The sequence below is a fragment of the Musca autumnalis genome, unplaced genomic scaffold, assembly GCF_047663935.1.
Source record: "Musca autumnalis isolate F117 unplaced genomic scaffold, ASM4766393v1 scaffold_2, whole genome shotgun sequence".
Taxonomy (NCBI): Eukaryota; Metazoa; Arthropoda; class Insecta; order Diptera; family Muscidae; genus Musca; species Musca autumnalis.
This window is the reverse complement of record NW_027411755.1, coordinates 53,172,597-53,199,387: the sequence shown is the minus strand read 5'-3', so window position 1 is coordinate 53,199,387 and position 26,791 is coordinate 53,172,597.

Genomic DNA, 26,791 nt, shown 5'->3' with positions numbered 1-26,791 from the left:
CAAACACAATCTCAAGATATGTTCACAGGCCTACTCTAGCTGTATAGCTCACGTGAGTAATCTTTTTTGTCGAAGGGGAATATGAAATTCAAACACACACATTTACCAAAAGTGTTGTGTTTCCTTTGTTATCAATCTCTTGTCAGCTCTCTCACGTATTTAATATTTGCATATTTTGCAAATCAGCGTGTATTTGTTTTGTATATGTTCCTCCAAAGGCAATCAGTCAAATATTCGTCAACAAATTTAACAGTGATTTACAGAAATTTTCAAATGGTGGTGACTATAGATTAATGTTTTTCATGTGGCTGCAACCTTATCAACATATGATGCCATGTTATATGATAATCTTTTTTTATAATCTGTTTATTGAACTATTGTTATTTCTCTACAGGTTTTCATTATACCTTACACTAGTATTTATGGAGGGTATTATAAGTTGGTTTTGACCAAAAAGTTTGTAACGCACCGAAATAATGGCCGTAGACCCATACTTATATATACAAAAATTAATGTCTCGAAGAGCTGAATAGATCTGGCTATGTGTATCCGTTTGTCAGTACGTCCGCTATTCGTCGCCGAAGAGGCCCACTGCCAAACCAATTTGCGAATATTTATGATACATGTGGTCAACTGTGGTGGAGTTCTGAACTCAAATTTATCCTGCCAGGATAGTTAAATAATGAAACTTGAGCAAATCTAGTAACTCATTTTTAACAAAGTTGCTGTAGACCAATCGAACTAAAACTTTGCACACTTTTCCAATTTGGATAACAATACATGAATATGAAACCAAAACCAATATGGGTCCATTTTTAAACGGGTTTATTTAGCTCACCCCGTTTGTTTTATTATTTATTCTTGGGTCAAATTTAGTAATTCAAATTTAACCCTCTTCCTGTCAACCGATTAATCTGAAATTTTGTATACACTATGGATTTTGGTGACAATACAATTATGTTTATTCATTATCATTATAAATTCAAGGTGGCCGCCGCTACGGGTATGAAAGTAAGAAAAAATTGAAATCCAAGATGGCGGCCGCTACAAAATGACGGATAACGTAGGTTTTATCAATCCCATCAATATGGATATCAAATGAAAGGGCTCAACAAGCAGAATACAATATACTATAAAAAATTGAAATCCAAGATGGCGGCCGCTACAAAATGGCGGATAACGTAGGTTTTATCAATCCCATCAATATGGTATCAAATGAAAGTGCTCAACCAGTAGAATACAATTTACTATATAACATTAAAATCCAAGATGGCGGCCTCTACAAAATGGCGGATAACTTAGGTTTTATTAATCCCATCAACATGGGTATCAAATTAAAGGTCTTAACAAGTAGAATACAATTTACTATGCAAAATTGAAATCTAAGATGGCCGCCGCCGCTACCAAATGGCTGATAACAATTTTTTATCAATCCTACCAATATGGGTATCAAATAAAAGGGCTTGACAATAAGAATACAGTGCACTATACAACCTCAATATTTAAGATGGGCGCAGCCACTAAATGGCGTATAATTAAGATTTGAATTTAGAAATTGAATCTGTAATTTAGGTATCTGATTAATCCAGCCTGAATCCACCACCCAAGTCAAGATTTTTTATCGTGTTGAGGACTGTGTGGCGTTAGGGTGGCAAAAAATGATACGTCGTTAGCGGTACACCACCCAAGTTAAGGTGAAAGGTTAAAACGCGCCGAGAACTGTATGGCATTAGGGTGGATAAAAATGATATGTCGTTAGCGTTTTCCCCTCAAGACTCAGGCGTATCTTGTTGTACATAGCCTTGCCCCTTTATTGGACCTCTGGGGGGGTCGACCTTTTAAATGTCCTTTACTCGTGGGAACAAAATGGTAAAAAAAATATAAAAAATACAGACACAAATAAAACAGAAACTGCAACACAACGTAAACGAAGGCTTCAAAAATCGAAAGAAAAATATAAGCAAAACGGGCTAAAGAAGGTGAAGGTGATAGAAATAGTCGATTACAGAAACGACGGGAACAATTAGCGTCAAAAACACCTGAGCAATATGAGGCCAGGTTAAAAAAGCAACGTCAGCGATATACACAAATGACGGCGTCACAAACGCCTGAAGAATATGAAGCCAGATTAACAAAGCAACGTGAGCGATACACACAGATGATAGCGTCAGAAACACCTGAAGAATATGAAGCCAGGTTAACAAAACAACAGGAGCGATACACAAAGATGTGTGTTGCCTTTAATATTATCATGGGCTTCTACAATACATAAAATGCAGGGCAGCACTGTGGATCACGCAGTCGTATACTTAGGTGCGAAACTGTTTGAAGAAGGTCAAGCCTACATGGCTCATAGTAGAGTAAGATCTTTGCAGGGACTACGTATGGACGTGCCCCACGGTTTTATTTTAGTCTAGTCTATGCATATGTTATAATTCCCACGACTGTATCTATTTTATTATTTTTTTGGTTTTTAGTACATTTATCTTAAACATTGCAATGTATGTTTAACATAAAACCGTTTAACTTAAAAAGTTTTTTACCTATTGTTATTTCTTATAGCCCTCATATAGGGGTACCACCCGATTTAAAGTATTTTATCTTCATTTCTAGGCCGAATTGGCTGTAAATTGTCATTTTGAGGTTTCTGTACCATAAATTCCCCATCAAAATTATGGACATAAGTCCAGGTTTTGGTATATCCTTTATATAACGGTACCACATGATTCAGGCATTTCAAAGTTTTTATCTACATTTTCGGCCTAATACCCCTGTTACATTTAACCGGATTAACCCTGTTGGTTTGGATTTCAAATGTCAATTCTATAGCGCAAACCTCAAATAAATCCTCTCGAAGTAGGTTAACCCCACAAAAAACTCCAGTGTAACCGTACTATAAATTGGCTATAATTTTGGTCAAAAAATGTAATTACTGAAAAGTTAAAAATAAAAAAAATAATTTAAAAAATTAAGTTACAGTGTTTTATTTATAAGTGCATTAAAACTAGAAAATAATTTTTCATGACGGAATCTTTCAAATAAAACGCTTGCATTTGAATTACAAATCGTGACAATATTTAATGGCAAGCTTTTTATTTGAGAGATTCCATAATGAAAATTTATTTTTTAGTTTTGAGTGCATTTATACATAAAACACTATAACTTAATTTTTTAAATATTTTTTATTTATTTGTTTACTTTACAAATATCGGTTTTAATGCTCAAACCTTGTTCAAATTACATATAATGCAACCTTCAAGACTTCGATAAGCAATCTGATATCAGATGAAACCTCTTTTGATATTGATAAATCATTGAGTTTGTAAAATGTTAATTGTGCAGCGTAATCGTATCAATTACAATTGCCAAATTCAAGCATGATTGGGAACACTTTTGATATTATAAAAATAATTTTAAGTAAAAAATTCTGTCTTCAATATATTTATTTCTGGTTAATTTTAGCCATCTTCATTTTAAAACACTGCCCTTGTTTCTTGCCAAATTTATAAGTCTCTCTTAATATAAACGTGAGTTCATGTGAAAGATTATGTGATTTTTAGATCAATTTGTTCCACTACCCATACGAATGGCATCACATCCAATTGCTCTCTCTCTCTCTCTCTCTTACGCACAAGAAGAGAAACGTAGATGTTATTTTTGTTTCCATTTCTAGCAAAAATATTAATATTTAATAGACCCACGTAGTTGTAGCATTTGCATTGAAGTATGAGCACGTTAACATACATACATTTGTATATCCGTAAGTGTTGTCGAATTAGTCGATTTATCGTCATTTTGACGATTTTTTAGCCTAAATTTGAAAAATTACGATTTTATGGTCTAAAATGACGATTTTTCACATACGCCAAAATTGCGTGATCTAAGACATGATAACAATGAATGCACCAAAATTTCACAAACGATTTTAAGGAAAACATTTTACAAACTCTATTTTATGAGCTTTTTTAATGTTCTTAATAATTTCCAGGTTGGGTATATTTAGATTTCTGAATTTGTTTAGTTTATTGTGGACAACGGCACATCCCGAATAAAGGAATTTTGATGGTTTTGCTCCCACCTTCGAATTCAATAAACTGAAAATTTTCATTTAGGATTGATAGTTGATGAAAATCTTCATTGAAAAGTTGTGGAGATGAAATGACAGTTTTTTATTGATTTCCGACTGTCCAATAACCAAAATGTAGGATGATGACTGAAAAACATGGATGGTCACATTGTTAAAAAAGCGATATTTGAGCAAAGATGTCATTCGAAACTGACAATGTATACCCAGTTTTACCTTCCTGCATTACTGCAAACTCGATAACCATAGGAAAAACTGTCACCTTATGAAAGCTGTTTTATGGCGGTATTTAAGTCAGATTTGGTTAGATTTATTGCTGTGAGTTTTATATCTTATGTATTCAGTCTCATTCGCATAACTATTATCGAAAAAAAATCGTATTAACGGTAACCAAACTTAGTTTTGGAATATTTTGGCGATTTTCCAAATTTGATTGACGTTTTGACGATTTTGTAGACGATTTCCGATCAAAAACTGTCAGCAACGCTGATATACGTACACACATATATTTGCAGTTAGATAAACGCACACTCGCATATACATATATATTTAGACATATATACTCGTATGCACGATATGATTGTGTTTATCTCTAGATTTGTTTTTTAATTTATTTATTTCCCACTGGTCCTCAAATTCTATGTGTGAGTCAGGAATCTTTAAGCGTTCAGATATGTATGTACGTTCGTTTGTGTTCTTACAAATATTTGTGTAGATTTACGTTTTTCATCGCTCTCCCACTTTGCTTTGTTTACTTTTCGGTTAGCTGTTACTTTGTGTTGTAATGTACAAAAATATTAACGTGTTGGTTGTTCTGGGTCGATCTCTACTTCTGGCTGTGTATGTGTCTGTCGCTTTTTTTCCGTCTGTCTGGCTTTCTGCCTGCCACTCGGCTTATTTATTGTTGTTAAAATATTTGATTGTTTGAGTGGAGTATTCCCCCATTGGCTCAACTTCATTTATTACCCTCTATTACAGAGAGTAATGTTTTTCAAAACGAACTGACAGTGTTGCAAAATTTTACTGATCGCTACCAATATCATGATTTCATCCCGGCGAAGGGAATTATCAATTGGCTTCTCAGTTTTTGAAATGATGCCTTTTTTAGCGAAAAACCGAACTCTTTAAGTGTCTAGTATTCTCATATGAATGAGAATCACACTCACTTTTCGGCTTTTCAAAAGAAACACCAAAATCAAAATATTTTGCAACATGTCAGCACGTATCAACTAAGAATTCTTCGAATTCTGTGAGTTGAAAAGAACACCAACACAGTTGCCTGTGAGGTTGTTTATTGGAATTTTGTTTTTTGTTTTTAACAAAGCTCCAATTCGCCCGTGCCTCGGCTGTTTTTTGTTTGTTTTGTTTATTGTTGAAGTTCAATCTCATTTTCGATTGTTTGAGTGGAGTATTCCCCCATTGGGAATGAGTGATGACAGATGCTTTATGTGCAAATGTCGTTTGCTGTTCCGGGTCGTGGTTCTTTTTACTTACTGCCATGCAAGCCTGTCAATGGGGATTTTAATATATTGACATGTGATAGTGTGTGTGCGTTGTGATGTTTTTGTTTTGTATTATCTTATTCATATCCTGCTGGTAGTAGATTAATTTAACCAAGGCGTACTGTGCAAACATATGTTTCGGTTGTGATTGAGTCGAATTATGTTATTGAAATATTTTGAATTGTTATTAATTGTTTTTGTATTTAGAATATTCGACCTAATTTGTACTTATATATTCAGAGAATTATGCTGCCTTGGTATTGATTTTTTCTTAATATAGAAATTCATTGTTAGTCGGACCATCTGTGTTGTAGGCTACAGATGCGAAATAGGGCTATTTTGGTTCACGAGCTTGGTCATTTGCATGGTGATAACAATCCCTTACACAAATGTAATTGTGTTTGTGAGGAAAAGAATAATACAAATACGTAATTTACTCTTTTTTGCAAACATGTGTAGAAAGTCTAGTTTTTATAGAAACAAAAACAAGCTACTAGCATATGGTTGAACGTTTTCAATATTTTCCGCAAAGCCTTTGCTTCTTTATTATTATTATACCCTACACCACTATGTGGGGAGGGTATTATAAGTTGGTTTTGGCCAAAAAGTTTGTAACGCATCGAAATAATGGTCGTAGACCCATACTTATATATACCAAAATGAATGTCTCGACGAGCTGAGTCGATCTGGCTATGTGTGTCCGTCCGTCAGTCCGTCCGTCTGTCCGTCTGTCCATCTAAACCTTGTAATCACGCTACAGGTCGCAAATTTTATCGGATCGTCACGAAATTTTGGATGTTGATGGGGGTCCGGGAGGGGAAGAAGCCTATTGATTTGGTGATGGTCGGATAATATTTAGGGGTCGGAATGGGCAAAAAACTTATGTGGATAAAAAGACAACGTTTTTTTCCAAAGCGAATATCTCAGCTTCTATACGGGGTATACCAAAAGCAAAACCTAACCTAGGTTCTCGTAGGTGATCAAACAACGAAGATATCACAATAGTCGCAAATAAAATCCAACTTTTCATTTTTGCGATTTTAATTATAATGACGATTATCACAGCTTTGGTTGGGGACTTTCCAAAAGCAAAGCATGGCTATGAAAGTAGAAGATCCCATCTTTACAACGATGTAAACTAGGTCGGCGTTGGTGACCAAATAACGGAGATTTCACAATAGTCGGTAATACATCCCATTTTTCCACTTTTTTGGAAATCACGCTACAGGTCGCAATTTTGATCGGGTCGTCACGAAATTTTGAGGGTTAATGGGGGTCACACAGATGAAGAAGCCTATTGATTTTGTTAATGGTCGGATAATATTTAGGGGTGGTAATGGGCAAAAAAACTTATTTGGAGAAAAGACAACGTTTTTTTCCTAAGCGAATAGCTCAGCCTCAATATGGGGTATGCCAAAAGCAGAACCTGGCCATGAAAATATAAAATATCGCCTTTCTAGTGATGTAAAGTAGGTTCTCGTAGGTGATCAAACAACGAATATATCGCAATAGCCGCTAATAGAACCCAACCTTTTATTTTTGCGATTTTAATAATAATGGCGAATATCACAGCTTCGGTTGGGGATCTTCCAAAAACAAAGTCCGACTATGAAAGTAGAAAATCCCATATTTACAGTGATGCAAAGTAGGTTGACGTAGGTGGCCACATAACAGAGATATCACAATAGTCGGCAATACATCCCATTTCTTCATTTTTTTTTTTTTTTTTTTGAAATCACGCTACAGGTCGCAATTTGATCGGATCGTCACGACATTTTTGGGGTTAATGGGGATCCTACAGAGAAAGAAGCCTATTGATTTTGGTGATGGTGGGATAATATTCAGCGGTCGGAATGGGAAAAAGCTTATTTGGAGAAAAAGTCAACGTTTTATTTCAAAGCGAATATCCCCGCTTCTTAAAGGGGTATATCAAACGCAAAACCTGCTAATGAAAGTAGAAAATATCACCTTTGCAACGTAGGTTGTCGTAGGTGGTCAAACAACGAAGATATCGCAATAGCCGCTAATAGAACACAACTTTTCATTTTTGCGATATAATAATAATGACGAATATCACAGCTTTGGTTCGGAACCTTCCAAAAGCAAAGTCTGACAATGAAAGTAAAAAATCCCATCATTACAATGATGTAAAGCAGGTTGGCGTAGGTATCCAAATAACGAAGATATCACAATAGTCGGTAATACATCAATTTTCCACTTTTTTGGAAATCATGCTACAGGTCGCAATTTTAATTGGATCGTCACGAAAATATGGGTGTTATTGGGGGTCCCACAGAGGAAAAAACCCTTTGATTTTTGATAATGGGCGGATATTATTCAGGGGTCGGAATGTGAAAAAAAATATTTGGAAAAAACACCAACGTTTTATTTCAAAGTTAATATCTCCCTTCTGTAGGAGGTATATCAAAAGCAAAACCTGGCAAGGAAAGTAGAAAATATCACCTTTACAACGATGTGAAGTAGGTTGTCATAGGTGGTCATACAACAGAGATATCGCAATAGTCGGTAATGCATCCCTTTTTCCATTTTTGTGCAATCACACTACGAAATTTTGATCGGATCCTCACGAAGTTTTGGGGGTTAATGGGGGTCTAACAGAGAAAGAAGCCTATTGATGGTTGGCATACATCCCACTTTTCCATGAAGACATTCAGAGTAAATGAAGACATTCAGAGCAAAGGCGCTAAGCTATCCCAATTTTAATATTTTGAATTTTATTAGGCAAAAGCTTATGAACGGGGGTAGTGGTGTAGGGTATTACATAGTCGGCCCCGACCCGACTATAGCCTTGGCTCACTTGTTTTTATTTACTGGTTTGACATTTGTGCGTTTAATAGATTTTTAATCAGAACGTTGTATTTTTTCTGCAACATTAGTTTGTCTCTGTTGATTGTAATTTTGTTTTCATGGCAGTGACAGTGGAGGCCATTAGTACAAGTTGACGATGTTGCGCAACTTTTGTCTATGGCATTAGCAAACTGGCAAATTGCAAATATTCAGCCACTATTTGCACATAACTGTCACTATCGTCCGCACTCCAATATCTATGACGACTTCATTGCATCGTATCGCATCCCAAAGCCATGGTTGTTGCTGCTGATAGGAACATTGGAACCAAAGGCAATGGGCCATTGTGACGATGGCTCTCATCATTACCACAGTCATTGCCATTTTGATAATTTTTTCTACCATCTTAACCACAACATTTTGCCACTATTGGTTAGTGTTAATGAGGAAAGTTGGTAGTCGCTTTACATTAAAATTGTTTAGCATTTTCTTTTTGGTAACTTTTTTATCGTTGACTTTTTGTTTTTTTTTTTTTTGTTCTTTGACCTTTCCTTGTTGGTTCTTTGGTTTAATAGCTTGCATGGCTTGTTGACTATCCCAACCGCCTTTGTGTGACGTTCTGTTTAATGTTTTGCTAATTGTGGTTTGACATGCAATCATCATTGTTGTTGTCATAGACGTCATCATCATGACCAGCGGCAGCAGCGTGGATGTCGATTCTTTGCAAAATGGTTTTAGGTTTTTTGTTGTTGTTGTTCGCTTCTGTTTTCTTTTATTCTAATTAATGTCAATGTTATTGGAAATGTTGAGTTTTTCAATATTTCTAATCTAATCCTTGCAATGGTTTGACTGCCATCACCATCATTGCGGTTTGGCCTTAGTGCCATTGAAAAAATATAGGAGCAATTAAGTGGCACAAGAACAAAGAAAACAAAACAAAATCCGCAGGATATAAACAATCCTGTAGTTAGTTTGTTTTCCATCCCATTTCTCATTTTCGTATCAACTGCATATTTAAGTTCTATCACAATATTGGATTTAGTGGTACGGTTAAAGGTATTCTAATTGGAAATATGGTTGGCGACTTTATTTTCCTTTTTTGTTTTTTCTCCATCGATACATGATTTAGTTATTTGTTTTGCAAGCCTTAAGCCACAATAATTTATTCCGTACAAAAGGAAGAAAAAACAACGTAACGTAAAACGCAAGGAAGGTAATGAATATGTTATGCTGATGGCATGGGGAGCGTATGACAACCGGAATAGCACAGAATTTAAACAAATGTTTGATGGGGCCATGACTGCGAATGATGAATGAGTGGTATGAGAATGAGGACCACCTGGCGTATGGGTATTATAAATACATATAAAGCAATTAATCTACGATTATGTGTAAATAATTTGAAAATCCGTTATTTATGATTAAATAATAAATAAATAATACATGGAATACGGAAAGAAAAAGTTGATTGATAGTATCATTAATATCAACAATACATACTCCACTTGTGAATATTGGATTTTATTGATTTGGTTTGAAGAGGAAAGTGTAGATAAAAATCTGAAAATCGTCCTTTAATGTAAATATGAAGTCATATGAATCGTATTTAAGTGGGATTTAATTGTCCTAACTATTTCGCAGACAGACTCAATCACACAGTCTACACTAAAAACAAAACCGCATACCAATCGGGGCATTATAGAGAGACGTATGAAGAATAAAACAAGTAAGCAAAGGCTATAGTCGGACGGGGCCGACCATGTGATACCCTACACCACAACCTGTAGGAATTAGCTATGTGCTTGCACGCTGAATGTCCGGGTTCGATTCATATCAAAATGTCAACGGTGGCAAAATACCCCTTAGTAATGTTGGTGATATTTCCTGAGTATATCAGCCATGAAAAACGTCTCAACAAGTGGCAACTTAGGACACGCCGTTCGGACTCGGCAATAAAACTTAATATGAATCCATTGATATCAGAGAAGCCTCCCTTGTCTTTACTGGGATGTTTAATAAATTGTTTGTTTAATATATAAATTATACATTTCTAAAAAAATATTCGAAAATCGCAAAATTCACATTGATTAGTCCCTCCTGCTACATCTTCAAATTGTCTTTGAATATCAGCTTCCTTTTTGGAATACACCTAAAATAAATAAATATATATACCACACAATTTGGTATATTTGATAATTGGAAAAACTGCGAGTTTATTGAAGATCTATCGCCCAAAATTGTGCACTTGTACCTCACATATGCTTCGAAAATAGTTCATTGTGGGCATATACTGTGATATCTGAAATATATTTTATACCGGTAGAAATAACTAACAATGAATAGAAATTCAAAAATTTTGCATACAAACAAATTTATAAATCCCAAAATTATTCATATTCAATTAAACAGCAAAGAAGGGAGTATAAGTCAGCTGCGCTAATGGTGATATATCCTCAGCCCCTGCCGTATAAAAATACATTTATTTTGTAACACGAGTTTGCTTCAAAATACGTAGTATCTGTAGGTATCGTAATATGGGGCTATACCAAATCAATTTTAGTAAGCTAACTTCTGAGTTTTGGAAAAGCTTGAGAATTATTTTTTCAGATTTTTAATGTTAGTTGGAGCCGGCAGGGGTTTTTGGAGCTTCTGGACTATTATCTCAGGAAGTATGACTTACCCCGGAAAACGGACCAGAATAGGGACCGTGAAAAGAAACTTCTTCAAAAATAACAAGTAGGAAAAGCGTTAAGTTCGGTCGGGCCGAACTTTTTATACCCTCCACCACAAATTTCAGCCATCTCGGTGTGATAATGAGGCCAAAACCTTCAAAATACCGAAAATCGAGAGATATCGTTCTATGGGTGCTATATCAAAACGTGTACCTATATAAACATTTTACGGTAGAAATGTTTCTTAGCCTCTGGAAACACAAAATACATAGTTACAGCCGATTCTGTTGTCAAACGGGACTAATACATTCAAAATATATTAAAATGAAGCGTACCTTATATGGGGCGTTATATGGGGGCTATACCAAAACGTGGACCTATATACACCAACTTTGGTAGGAATGTTTTTTGGCCTCTGGAGACACAAAATACCAAAATGTAAAATTGTAAAATGGGACAAATATCTTAAAAATTCTTTAAAACGACGACGCGTCACGCGTCATTTTGTATGGGGGCTATACAAAAGCGTGGACCTACATAGCCCGGTTTCAATACCAAAAGTCCTACGTACATATAATAGAATTTCCCAAAATGTCATCCACCTACGTCAATCCGTTCGGACGCTAGAGTGATTTCCACAGACGGACAGACGGACGGACAAGAATATATATAGTTTGTGGGGTCTACAATGATTATTTCGAGTAGTTACAAACGGAATGACAAACTTAATATACCCCCATCCTATGGTGGAGGGTATAAAAAATAATCAAATAGATCCCATACGGGTCCTCAGACTGAACTTTTCTCAAATTTTGTGTGGGAGGTACTCGAAGGACGGACCGATATAGTCCATATACCAACCTGACACATGACTGAATGAAATAATATGATGTGTAAAGTTTCGTCCAATCAGAAAATCCCCTTGAGAGTTATCTTGCGGATTTGCGGCGCAAGTACAATCTGCTGAAAAAATTCAAAACAATTCGAGAGGACTCTTAAATTTCCCTTTTTCCGAATTTTGTGTGGGAGGTACCCTAAGGTGTGGACCGATATATTCTTATCCGATCTACATCTGGATGTGTTGCATAAATTTGTTTCAAGATTTTCGGTGTTATACGCGAGTTTACGTTCTACTCGACAGCTACAAAGCAAGTGAGTGATTTTGACATTATCTTTCTACAAGAGACAGCCCTTTCAAAATACATAAACCCAAATTTACAGGAAAAGCGTACGTTTACGTGTTATTTCGTATGGCTTGTCGGTCGCATAGATTTTCGTTTGGAAGGTGTTTACATGAACAGAAAATTATTTTTTTCGACTTCCGAAGCGCAAGAAACCTTTCGGTCGACATACATGAACAGGCTGTAAGTGCATGATAAAAAAAAAACAACATAACACAAATTCATCTCACCATAACTCAGAAGTTTTACCTATGGCATAACTGTCTTAATCGATTTTCATCGCCGAAAAGAATTTTTGAAACCAGTGATATTTTACATCAAAATCGGTTTAAGAAAGCGGTTTTTTTGTTCTAGCTTCGGAACCAACAAAGTTGTAATCAGCTACTTGCTGTCATTTGATTGACCATTTTATTAGCTTTCTAATGATATACATATACGGTTAATCGATTACTTAAAACCGGTTCCAAAATCGGTTTTGATATCAGAATAACCGGTTCGAAAATTGAGATAACCGGATCTATCCTTCAATAAAATTTGTTATTATCGTGTTCGTCATTACAAGAGCTATTAATGGTATGTATTTCAAAAGCACCACATACCAATAACAAATATACATAAAAACAAAACATAGTTTTCTGAACAAAAACCGGGTAAATGTCAAAAAGGACCATGAAAACGGGGAAATATCGATTGGTTATCAATGAGAACCGTACCTAAAATCTTCTGAACAACATTTCTGTAGAATATTTGGATGCTGTAAAATCTCGTCTTCTGGTACTTTTACTACGGTTCAAAAAATAAAGGACGAAAAGGACATAAAAGGAATTGAGTTAGAGGGATGAAATATTCTACAAAAAGATTCACCATTCGATTTGACTGAAGACACGTAATGTCAAAATGAAGCTACAATAACGCTTTAGTGAGATATAAAGCTATTTTCTCACAAATTAAGGGGCCAAAATTAAACCATTAATCACGCAATATCTCGGAAACTTGATCTATGGTGAAAATTTCCTTTTGGGTTCTTAGTACACTCACCGAGGGCTTTCATCTTGAAAAGGGATTTTCCACCCACTGAATTTGAGTCCCGTTTTGTAGCACATTGTCATTTATCGGTATTTTCCGACAAATGTGCACTTTCTCGAGGCCATAACTGCCTGAAAGAGCGTTCCAATGCTTTTGCGATGTACTAGAGAGTTCTTTATTATTGTCTTGGCTACAATTGTTGTCTTTGTGTTGGATAGAAAATCTCAGTGGTTTGGTTGATATATGTCAAAGTATCCAAAAATCCTTGAAAAAAATTTCAAGTCAAAATCCGGGGGCTCGATTTTCACCGTAGACATATGGTCTAGTTGACTTTTTTGCTCAGTACAATCCCAAGAATCAGAAACTGCAGGCGCCCGATAACACTTTTTTCCTTCCATACAAATCGCCCCGGCCTAATGTCCACGTTTTGATGTAGCCAACGGTTATCCTGATGTTCGTAATGTTTAGGATTATAACTACATTTTTGACAGACCTGTCTGTAATTTGAAATTTGAGATTCTGAGTTGTCACAAAACTCCTTTAGTAAAAATTTTCAACATAGGTCCATGTTTTAGAGTAGCCCCCATATAACGGTACTTCACGATTTTCGCCATTTTACTTATGATTTTTAACCGAATTAACTTGACATAGCCCCTATATAACGGTATCTCCTGATTTTCAGTATTTTGAGGATTTTAGCTACAAGTTTTAAACGAACTAGCTGAATTTTGTTATTTGAGATTCTCAGTGGTCACAAAACTTGTCCACCAAAAATTTCCAACATAGGTGCATATTTTGTGGGACCTACTTTTTATCGCCGAGTCCGAACGGCGTGTATTACGACACCATTTGCAGAGAAGGTTTCCATTACTAAAAGCACAGGAAATGTCGCCAACATTATGTTACGGTCATGGATTAAACCGCAGACTTTGCAAGGCGGACGTGCTTACCACTGCCCAGCGGTGGCTCCCACACTTAAATATAGCCCCTATATAAAATTGTCACCTGATTGAAGACATTTTTAGATACATGTTCTTATCTAGTTTTGGCAGTTGGGTATCCGAAAGAAGGGCATATTTCGTCACCTATTTATATATATTTTCATCAAATTTTGAGCAACAACTACATGAAATCGAAATGTTCATCGAATGTGTACAATAATAAGAAGATGTGTACAATAATAAGAAGAAGATATGATTATACAAATTCGATTATAATATTCTCCCAAAAATACATTAACAAATTATGATGAACTAAAATCATAGCACCGTTCTCTTCTTGATACTCATTTTAGCATGCTTCTATTGGGAACCAACTATCAAAAATGTTTATTAGTTTATATCTGCTAATGACAGTGCCATTTGAAGTTTAATAATTTTATCTTTTGTGCAAATATTTTCTATTAAATACTGTTGTACCGCTGCAAAACGTCCCGAGGGTCGACCGATGCTATTAATTCAACTGCCATAAAATAAGAAAGTTTTAAACAAAAGTTTTATCACTTTCATTCTCTTGCACTGTCTCTATCTGATAACTGATGAAAAGCTAATAAACTTACTATGTACACATATTGCAGGGTCACTAAGCATCCAGCCACCCGCACTTTCACACACATAACCTCAGGACAAATACGTACGAAGAACCACTCACACATTTGATACCAAGAAATTTATTGTGTTCTCTAACAAAATCTAAATAAAATTAAAAGTTAAAATAACTTAATTGCACAGTGAAAAAAAGTTTTAATTTTTTCCAATAACAAATCCTGCAGTCACTTTCTGGCTTTTTCAGTTAAGTCCCCCCGGGGGACTTTAAGTCATGGCAAAGTTATGAAAAAACTAACATTACAGAAGAAATCATAAAAAAGCGAAAAAAGCGAGTGCCACTTGCGTGTTAATGTCTGCCAAGTGTTGATACCTTTATTAACACCACCCAACACTCAACATATAGCAACCAGCCAGCCAAGCCAACCAAGAAACGCCTTCACTAACATTTCTCCCTAATGGTCTGAGATTTTACACCAGTATATTCTGTAAAGTAAATACTCTGTTAACAAAAGTGAAAAAAGAACGTTTCAAAAAAATTGCATCGGATACTATTTAGTGAGCAACGATGGCACAAAAACATGAAACAACATGAAAACATGGCTGCCAACAAAAGATGAATCAGTAGCATAGCCAGGGCGACACAAATGTTGTGTTTATTTAGTCAAAGTGTTTGCTTTAGTCAAGTATTTGACATTATATGCTTGAGGCGCTTTTTAGTCGGTGATAAATGATAAACATTTAACAAAATATGATAAGCATGCTTCGGCTTTTGTATCTTTACAAGTCCAAAAGAAACATAAAAAATGATTTTGCTTTAGTGGTCTTTGGAGATTTTATAATTTATTTTTGTTATTCAAATCGGATTAGATATGAACGTATTCTTGAAAGAAGAACTATTACACGGTGTTCAGCTTAGTTGTTATGTCCAAAATAACATCTCATATAGAAAATGTTAAAACGTTTTTGAAACAAGTAAAACCGAAAGTAAGTTCAGCCAGCCCGAGCGTTTATTAGTTTCCACCATGGGTAAATCTTAAAAATGTAAAGTTTTTCTTGCAGTTACATTTCTTGGCCGAACTGGCCTAATTTAGGCATTTGAGGCATGCATCAGTGGTCATAAAATATCTTCACTTAAAATTGTGTACAGAAAAGAAAACTAAGTGTGTCATTTTAGATCAGTGGCGATTTCAATAGCCACCACAGCCTCTGGAGATATGCCAACGAAGATGAAAACGGCGAGTGACTCTACCAATGGTCAGAAAATCATGGTTTCCATATATTCTTCCGGCTCCGGCAGCTTTCGCTCTGCCAGATGGCACCGTACTCCTCAACCGAGGTGAAATTTTCGCAAAGCTGACTGGGCCAAATTCGCCGCCAAACTCGACGGGGACGTTAAATTTATATCCCTAAGTCCAACAACTTCGAACGATTCTATGGACTTATAGTTGCCGCACCCAAAAAGTGTATCCCAAGAGGTTTTCGAAAAGACTATATCCCATGCTAGAATGAGGACAGTGAACGACTTATCGAAGCCAAAGCCCAGAGGTAGCAGATGAGCTCATAAAACGCCTAGACGATGCGAGAAAATCTGAGTGGCAAAATCCATGTCCAACATGAGCTCCAAACACTCCAGTCGTAAAGCGTGGCAACATGTTCCCAAACTTGGCACTGCAAACACCCCATCTTCCAAAGTCCTAAAATTGATCCAAACATCATTGCTGCCCATATAGTACATTTATCCAAGGCCGATGCTGACAAACCGTTCACTCAAAAAATCAACTCGGAATTGAAGGTCCTACGTACTCACACCACCCCAAATAACTCTTTCTCCCACCCATTCTCCGTATCGGAAATTGACTCAGCACTGTCAAAAATAGAAAAATGGAACAGCGGCAGGAATGGATTGTGCATAGTGGTCCCCGTACTAGGAAATGGCTCTCCAGATTCTACACTGATATCCTTCACTCAGGCCATATCCCGGGCCTCTTAAAGAAGTCAAAAGACATTGCCCTTCTCAAACCAGGCAAGAACCCCGCTGAAGCTTCGAGTTACCAACCGATTGCCTTCCTCTCAATGTGCCCAAAGTTATTTGAAAGGCTTATACTGTGCCGAATTGATGATGAAATAGAGAAGTTTATCCCACCTGAACAAGCTGGATTTAGAAAAGGTAGGAACTGCACCAACCAAGTACTAGCATTAACAATAATGGTTTCATTCGTCGATCTGTCGGCTGCCTATGACACAGTATGGAAAAAAGGACTCCTGCTTAAATTAAATAAGACCATTCCGTGCAGTAGAATTCGCAATATGATATCAGCTCTCCTCAGCGACCGTCTCTTCACTGTTCATCTAAACAACAACCATAGCAGAACGAGAAAACTCCACAACGGCTCGCCACAGGGCTCAGTACTAGCTCCTACACTCTTCAATCTGTACATCCACGACCCTCCAGAGACTGCTTCCCGCAAGTTCATCTACGCAGACGATATGGCGTTCGCTGTTCAAAACTCTGGGTTTTGTATCTTGGAAAGGGTTTAAGAGAATGATCTTTCAATAATATCATCCTATTGACGTAGATGGAGACTAAAACCCAGTCTATCGAAAACCGAAGAGTGTTGCTTCCACCTCACGCATATAGATGCAGGCAAAAACTAAGAGTTCGCTTCAATGGGTCTGTTTTTACTACAACTTCAACCCAAAATACCCTTGACAGTATCCTTTCGTTTAAACAACGCCTAGATAAAACAGCCCATCCATCCATAAACTCGCATAAACGAATTGGGGTACCTCGGCCAATTGCCTTCGAACATCTGCCTTATCTCTTGTATACTCAACAGCCGAATACGGAGCACCTGTGTGGCTCAACAGTCACCACGTAAAACGAATTGACATCCAGCTAAACTCCACCATAAGACTGATAACAGGAACACTAAAATCAACACCGACAGAATGGCTTCCAATGTTATCAAATATTCCACCTTCAAACTTAAGAAGAAAAGTGCTATTCTAAAAACAAAATCGACCAGAAAATACCAGTATCCCCCTCAATCTAGATCTATCAATGGCATGTGAATCCAGACTGACCTCCAGAAAACCGCCTTTGCTACAAGCTAAACAGCTGCACAGCTAACATTTCAATACCCTGATCGCTTGGCAATTGCAGTGGAACTCCTTGGGTCGCAGCAGTCCTCTTTTCAACTCACAAAACAGAACAACTAAATTTCATCTACCACGCAAACCATTGTGTAATTTAAATCGCCTTCGCTCTTCCACAGGCCGCACAATGAAAACCCTACACAAATGGGGTCTCGCCGATGATGCCAACTATGTGTGCGGTGCCCAAACCAGTCGATCGACCACATAATTTACAACTGCCCAGGTGCTATCTTTTCCAGGAAATATTGAGGAAGTACAGTCCCTTTCAACAGACGCAATATTTTGGCTAAACACATTGAACCTGTAAATACATAAAATCAAACTTAACTGTGATTTTCTTAAGAAATCCATACGCTAAAGAATAAAAATTACTATAAATTTATGTTGAGTTTTACTAATGTTTGCCCCGTAAGGGCACGTCCATATTTTTTTAAATACAGGGGAAAGTCTCTAGTTTAGGATAAAAAAATCTAGGTGCACCCATCTGCCACCCTGTTTGTATATTGTTCCCTCAGAACTAAAAATGCAAAATTACAGCCAAGTCGGTTGGAAAATTTGGCTAAAATGGTCAAAATACCGAATATCGGGAGGTACGTTTATATGGGAGCTATACCTAAACTTGGGCATATATTGAACATTTGTTGCAAGGAGGTATGTTGTTCCTTTAAAAACGTTTTTGAAACAAGTAAAACCGAAAGTAAGTTCAGCCGGCCCGAGCGTTTATTAGTTTCCACCATGGGTAAATCTTAAAAATGTAAAGTTTTTTTTGCAGTTACATTTCTTGGCCGAACTGGCCTAATTTAGGCATTTGAGGCATGTATCCGTGGTCATAAAATATCTTCACTTAAAATTGTGTACAGAAAAGAAAACTAAGTGTGTCATTTTAGATCAGTGGCGATTTCAATAGCCACCACAGCCTCTGGAGATATGCCAACGAAGATGAAAACGGCGAGCGACTCTACCAATGGTCAGAAAATCATGGTTTCCATCTATTCTTCCGGCTCGGGCAGCTTTCGCTCTGCCAGATGGCACTGTAATTACAATCCCGATCTATATTTTGTTTATGGTCTCAACGACAACCCCTTCCTGCTTCAAGACGCATGCTGCCTCACTTTCCTCAAAGCCAACATCGTCCGGCAATCGTACACATTGGCATAATTGTTCCGATTATAAGATCTACCCCTCAACCGAGGTGGAATTTTCGCAAAGCTGACTGGGCCAAATTCGCCGCCAAACTCAACGGGGACGTTAGATTTCTATATCCCCTAAGTCCAACAACTTGGAACGATTCTCTGGACTTATAATTGCCACACCCAAAAAGTGTATCCCAAGAGGTTTTCGAAAAGACTATATCCCATGCTAGAATGAGGACAGTGAAGAACTTCTCGAAGAATTCCGTATAAGCCAAAGCCCAGAGGTAGCAGATGAGCTCATAAAACGCCTAGACGATGCGAGAAAATCTGAGTGGCAAAATCCATGTCCAACATGAGCTCCAAACACTCCAGTCGTAAAGCGTGGCAACATGTTCCCAAACTTGGCACTGCAAACACCCCATCTTCCACAAGTCCTAAAATTGATCCAAACATCATTGCTGCCCATATAGTACATTTATCCAAGGCCGATGCTGACAAACCGTTCACTCGAAAAATCAACTCGGAATTGAAGGCCCTACGTAGTCACACCACTCCGGAAATTGACCCAGCACTGTCAAAAATAGAAAATGGAACAGCGGCAGGAATGGATTGTGCATAGTGGTCCCCGTACTATAAATGGCTCTCCAGACTGATATCCTTCACTCAGGCCATATCCCGGGCCTCTTAAAGAAGTAAAAAGTAATTGCCCTTCTCAAACCAGGCAAGAACCCCGCTGAAGCTTCGAGTTACCAACCGATTGCCTTCCTCTCAATGTGCCCAAAGTTATTTGAAAGGCTTATACTGACTGTGCCGTATTGATGAAGAAATAGAGAAGTTTATCCCACCTGAACAAGCTGGGTTTAGAAAAGGTAGGACCTGCACCAACCAAGTACTAGCATTAACAAAAATGGTTTCATTCGTCGATCTGTCGGCTGCCTATGACACAGTATGGAAAAAAAAAAAGATTCCTGCTAAAATTAAATAAGACCATTCCGTGCAGTAGAATTCGCAATATGATATCAGCTCTCCTCAGCAACCGTCCCTTCACTGTTCATCTAAACAACAACCATAGCAGAACGAGAAAACTCCAGACGATATGGCGTTCGCAGTTCAAAACTCTGGGATTTGTATCTTGGAAAGGGTTTTAGAGAATGATCTTTCAATAATATCATCCTATTGACGTAGATGGAGACTGAAACCCAGTCTATCGAAAACCGAATGTTTTTGCTTCCACCTCACGCATATTGATGCAGGCAAAAAACTAAGAGTTCGCTTCAATGGATCTGTTTTCTCCCATAACATGGGTATAACCCTTGACAGAAATCTTTCGTTCAAACAACACCTAGATAAAATAGTCAAAAAAATCAAATCCAGGAACAACGTCATCCAGAAACTCACAGGAACGAATTGGGTTGCCTCGGTCAATTGCCTTGTATACTCAACAGCCGAATACGGAGCACCTGTGTGGCTCAACAGTCACCACGTAAAACGAGTTGACACCCGGCTAAACACCACCATGAGACTGATAACAGAGACACTAAAATCAACACCGACAGAATGGCATCCAATGTTATCAAATATTCCACCTCCAAACTTAATAGGAGGACATGCAATTCTCCAGGAATATAACGAAATTGACGAAAATACCGGTATCCCCCTCAATCTAGATCTATCAATAGCATATGAATCCAGGCTGACATCCAGAAAACCGCCATTGCTACAGCTGCACAGCGAAAATTTCAATACCCAGACCGCTTGGCAAACGCAGTGAACTCCTTGGGTCGCAGCAGTCCTCTTTTCAACCCACAAAACAGAACAACTGAATTCGATCTACCACGCAAACCATGGTGTAATTTAAATCGCCTCCGCTCTTCCATAGGCCAGAATGGCGGCGATGATGCCAGTTGTGTGTGCGGTGTCCAAATTCAATCGATCGACCACATAATGTACAACTGCACAGTGTCGTCTTTTCCAGCAAATATTGAGGAAATACCGTCCCTTTCAACAGACACAATATCCTGGCTAAACACATTGAACCTGTAGATACATAAAATCAAAATTCACTCTGTATTTTTTAAGAAATCCATACGGTAAATAATAAAACTTACTATAAATTTATGTTGAGTTTAACTAAGGTTGGACCGTAAGGGCACGTCCATATTTTTTTTAAATACAGGGGAAAGTCTCTAGTTTAGAATAAAAAAATTTAGGTGCACCCATCTGCCACCCTGTTTGTTATTCCCCTTATACCACGCCAGTAAAATCGCCAAAATTCCGAAAATCGGGAGGTACGTTTTTATGGGAGCTATACCTAAAAGTGGACCTGTATTGAACATTTTTGTAAGGTGGTATATTGTTCCCTCAGAACTAAAAATGCAAAATTACAGCCAAGTCGGTTGGAAAATTTGGCTAAATATCGGGAGGTACGTTTATATGGGAGCTATACCTAAACTTGGGCATATATTGAACATTTGTTTCAAGGTGGTATGTTGTTCCTTCAGAACACAAAATGCAAAATTAAAGCCAAATCGATTTGAAAATTTGGCTAAAATCAAAGCAAAATATAAAAAATATATACGGGGGCTACACCTAAATGTGGACCTACATCCATTAAATTTCTTTTCTCTCTTTTGGGCTTCTAATATGTTTAAAATTTTGAGACCGTAGCTCGATTATAGGGACAGCTGGAATTTTATAGTTTTACACGCAAGGAGACACCCGCAATGAAAGTTTTTCAATTTGCTTGTGCTGGAATTAAAGTTGATGTAAGTACCACAACACAAAGAAAAAGTCAAACCAAGAAGATGATGGCGTTGAAAACCGCTAAAAGAAAATTTCGAATTAGAAATAAAATCGATGGAAGGCAATTAAAGGAAGGAACAAACGCACCATGACTAAAGCGGGCGTTTGTGTCTTAAACTTTGCACATAAAAGTCGTGAAGAAAGCAAAAAAGTGTGTTTAAAGGTTTATTTGTATTTTCCCTTCCATGGTCTGTCTATGTCAGCGACGACCACAGAAATACAACCAAAGCGAAGACACGTATGAACGTATGAGTGAAAAAAGCAACAACCACATTATGTTTTCATTCATTTACACTGTATGTGAGAGAGAGAGAAGCAAATGCAAAAACAACTCAGTGGGCGCCCTCACTATACGATCTAAGCAAAGAAGCTCGTCCCTGGTCTATGTTAACATCGACAACGAAATTTCTGTCACATTTTCTTTTTTCCATTGGGCTGCTGCTTCCGGCGGTTTTTTCACTACAACCTACTATGAACATTTTAGCACCCTTTAAAGTTTCATTGTTTTTAGTATAATCGAAGCAAAAAGCCGGAACACAAATGAATTGAAGTGTCTAAAAAGCTGCGAAAACAAAACACTAAACGATGAAAAAACAAAAGGAATTTCCAAAATGTTGCCACAAGTTTTTGTCATGGTTTCGTGTGTTAGGCGTTCAAATGAAATGAAATGCGCTCTACACTTCTGGTGGTTGGTGATGACATGCCAACGCCGGACTAGAATGTCCAAAGGGTATCAACAGAATTGCTTGGTAAAGTTGTCGCCTAAATTTCACAGCAAATGGAGCTTAGCATTATTTAACTTTATGTGGTCTTTCTGTTCGGTTATTTGCCCTTTTATGTTACAAGTGTCACTTGAAATATCCCCTTTTGCACCCCATCATGCCTTTGGCAATGCTAACATGACTGTCAAAAACAAGCTATGCTGACTTTTTATTACTTCAATTTGATTGTTGAGAGGTCTTTCGAAATTTTTTGTTTGTAATTGATAACTTTTTTATTTGTTTGTCCATTTGAAATCTATGAATTTAAATGCGATTCATATTTTTCATTTGTTTGTTTTTTGGCACTTGTGTGAAATGTATTTATATTGACAACCACCAATCTTGTTGAGGACATTTAATATAAATTAAATGATTTTGCATTTGTTGTATTGAGGATTTCTTAAAAATTCATTATACCCTCAGCCTTTAGGCTAAAGAGGGTATTTACACTTTGATACGACCAAAAATGTGCCTCATCGAAATAATGTTTTTAGACCCCAAGTATGTTTGTACGATATCCGTTTCAGACAATTTTGAGTAGATCTAGCAATGTCCGTCCGTCTGTCTGTCTGTCTGTCCGTCTGTCTGTCTGGCTGGCTGGTGCGCACGATAACTCTCGAACGGATCAATCGTTTCGGTTTAAATTTTGGGTATCGAAATATTTTGTCCAGATTCGATTTAATTTCGAAGATGGGCCATATAGCCATATGTTCAAAAATTGTCGCAAAACTTGTGCGCACGATAACTCTTGAAGGGAATAACCGATTTGGTCCATACTTTGCACATCGTGTAATTTCTACCAAACTTAGATGAGGTTTCAATATGGACTCAATCGGTCTACTCCTTCGGGTACCTCCCACACAAAATTTCGGAAAAGTTCAGTTTAGGACCTGGTCTCGAATCGCTTTGATTTTTGTTTACGCAAGTTGTATTCGCTGTCCTCTATACGACGCTGTAAGTTTCATTAGGGGCAAGTCCATACTTCCTGAGAAAATAGCCTGAAAGTCACAGATAACCCTATGACACCGTGTATAGTGGTTGGAGCACAAGAAAACTCTCGAACGGATCTGCCGATTCGTTTCAAAATTTGGCTTTTGTAATATTTTGTCTAAACTTAGTTCAAGTTCAAAGACGGATTATATCGGTCCACTCCTTCCGGTACCTCCCCCACAAAAGTTCGAAAATTTTCGGAAAATTTGTGCGTACGATAAGTCTTGAAGGGAGTAAGCGATTTGGTCCATACATTGCACATTATGAAATTTCTAACAGACTTAGATGAGGTTCCAATATGGACTCAATCGGTAAACTCCTTCGAGTACCTCCCACACAAAATTTCGGAAAAGTTCAGTTTAGGACCTGCTCTCGAATCGCCTTGGTTTTTGTTGTAACATCTTGTTTTCACTGTCTCCAATACGAAGGTATAAGTTTCCCCAGGGGCAAGTCCATACTTCCTGAAAAAATAGCCTGAAAGTTGAAAAACAAACCCTATGACACCATGTTTATGGGTGGAAGCGCAAGATAATTCTCGAACGGAAATGCCGATTCCGGCCAAAATTAGGACTTCGTAATATTATTTCCAAACTTAATTTAAGTTCGTAGATAAGCCATATCGGTCCACTCCTTCAGGTACCTACCCCACAAAAGTTCAAAAATATTCGGAAAAATTGTGCGCACGATAACTTTTGATGGGAGTGACTGATTTGGTCCATACCTTACACATTCTCATAATATCTACCAGATATAGATCAGGTTCAAATATGGACTATATTTGTCCACTGCATCCCGTACCTCCCACACAAAATTTTGGATAAGTTCACTTTAAGACCTGCTATTGAATCACTTTGATTTTTGTTGAAGCAACTTACATTCGCTGCCTCAATTACGATGGTAAAAGTTGTTTCAGGGGAAAGTCCATACTTCTTGAGAAAACAGCCCGAAGTGTGTAAAAACCCCCTATGACACCCCCATGGTCTATGTTGGTCCCTTCCTTTAAGTGCCTTTTCGCAAAATTTTTGTACTATAATCCTAATCAACATTTTTGTCGGTTCATACGACCAACATTTTTAAACCCCGTAAATACATAAGTTTTTTGTGAAAAAAGTGTTTCAATTTGCACAGGCTGAGAGTATATCTCTGTCGGCAAAGCCGACTGATACTTTTTTACTTGTTTTGTACATTCTTTTGTTCGTGGTGTCACATATTAATATCGCAATAGGGGAGATTTCCATTTGCATGAAATAGTTTCACTTGAATATGTTTGTAACTTGAATACGATGTCATCTTAGTGGAGAAAAAATTCTGAACTTCCATGTATAAAGAGCCGGGCCGAACTATTTTTGCCCTCCAACACGAGTTGTATTGAAGTAAAATGAAACAAGTAAGAACGGCGTTAAGTTCGGCCGGGCCGAACTTGTGATACCCTCCACCACGAGTTGTATTGAAGTAAAATGGAACAATTAGTTTCCCTTCGTTTAAGAAGAAGACTAAATACCGAATTTCGAAAATTTCGGCAAAACAACCGAAGTTCGGGAGGTACCGTTCTATGGAGGCTATATCAACACGTCGATCTATACCGACAAATTTCCGGCGGAAAGTTTTTAACTCAAAGAAGACTAAATACCAAATTTCTGGTATTTCGGTAAGATAATGTGGCTAAAATCTAAAAATACCGAAAATCAAGAGGTACGCTTTTATGGGGGATATAGAAAGACGCGGACCTATACTCATAATTCTCTTTTGGAATATTTTATAACCCATGGAAAACTAGATAACAAATTTCAGTCATTTGGGTGAGATATTGACTTCACAACCTTCAGAATTACGAAAATCGGGAGGTACCGTTCTATGGGGGCTATATGAAGGCGTCAGGTGGAAAGTTTAATACCACCAACGAAGACTAGATACCAAATTTCAGCCATTTGGATGGATTATTGTGGCCATAACCTTAAAAATACCGGAAATCGGGAAGTACCGTTTATAGGGGCTATAAGAAGGCGTGGGCCTGTACTGACAAATTTCAGGAATGTTTCTTCCAGGAATAAAGATAAAAGCTGTATATTAAAAATGTTCACAATTTTCACACAAAAATTGTGGTCCATTTAACCCACTAAATATTATCTGATCGCCATCTCAAATTGCAAGTTTCTTCTCATTTAAAATTTCGTTGATCGGACTATTATTGCGACCTACAGAGCCGCTACAAAATTGGATAAATATTATGTTTTTGGTCCATTTCACCCGCTAAATATTTCACGATCATCACCAATAAAAATAGGGATCTATTCTGGTCTGAACGCGACCTTATACAAAATTATGTGACGATCGGTCCATAATTGCTGCCTGGAGTTTGATTACAATTTATAATGGACAGACGGACGGATGGACACGCATCTCAAAATCGCTTTATCCCGTCGAGATATGAAGATTGGTGGTATACATTGGGGTATACATTGGGGGTCTCCGACGAATATTTCGCGGTGTTACAAGAATTTTTACCAAAACAAACTTATAATACCCTTTCCACATAGTTGTGTAGGGTACAAAATTGATATCTTAGGTACATTTTTGTAGTTAACTGCATCCTTAATTTTTGGGCGATTTGGTATCGGTGGACCAGAATATGAGAAAAAGCTATAAAAACCAAATATTTTCGAAATTTTTTGGCTATTTTCGCCTTTAAAAACCGCTCATAGACATTTCGTAAGTTCTAGAAAGTTGTTTGCTGATATCTTTGCTACATTACTTTGGTTAATTGCTTTTTGGAATTTTGAACGGTTTTGTATCTATGGAGCAGAAAACAAGAAAAGAGGATTAAATTCGCATTTGTTTAGCTATATTGACCATTAAGAACACTTTCTACAGAGTTCGTATGTTCTAGAAAGTTGTTTATTGAGATCTAAGGAACATTTCTATAGTTGTTTGTTTGCTTCAATTTTGTTCGGTTTGATATCTGCAGAATAAAATCCGAGAAAAAAATATAATGGATATTTGATCTTGACGATTTTCACATTGAAGATGATGTTGAATGGATTTTATGTGCTCACAATTATTATTCTCTAGGACGAGAGTTACAACCATGCCTCCACGAGTAATCCCAAATTCCAAGCGGTTTAGAAGACA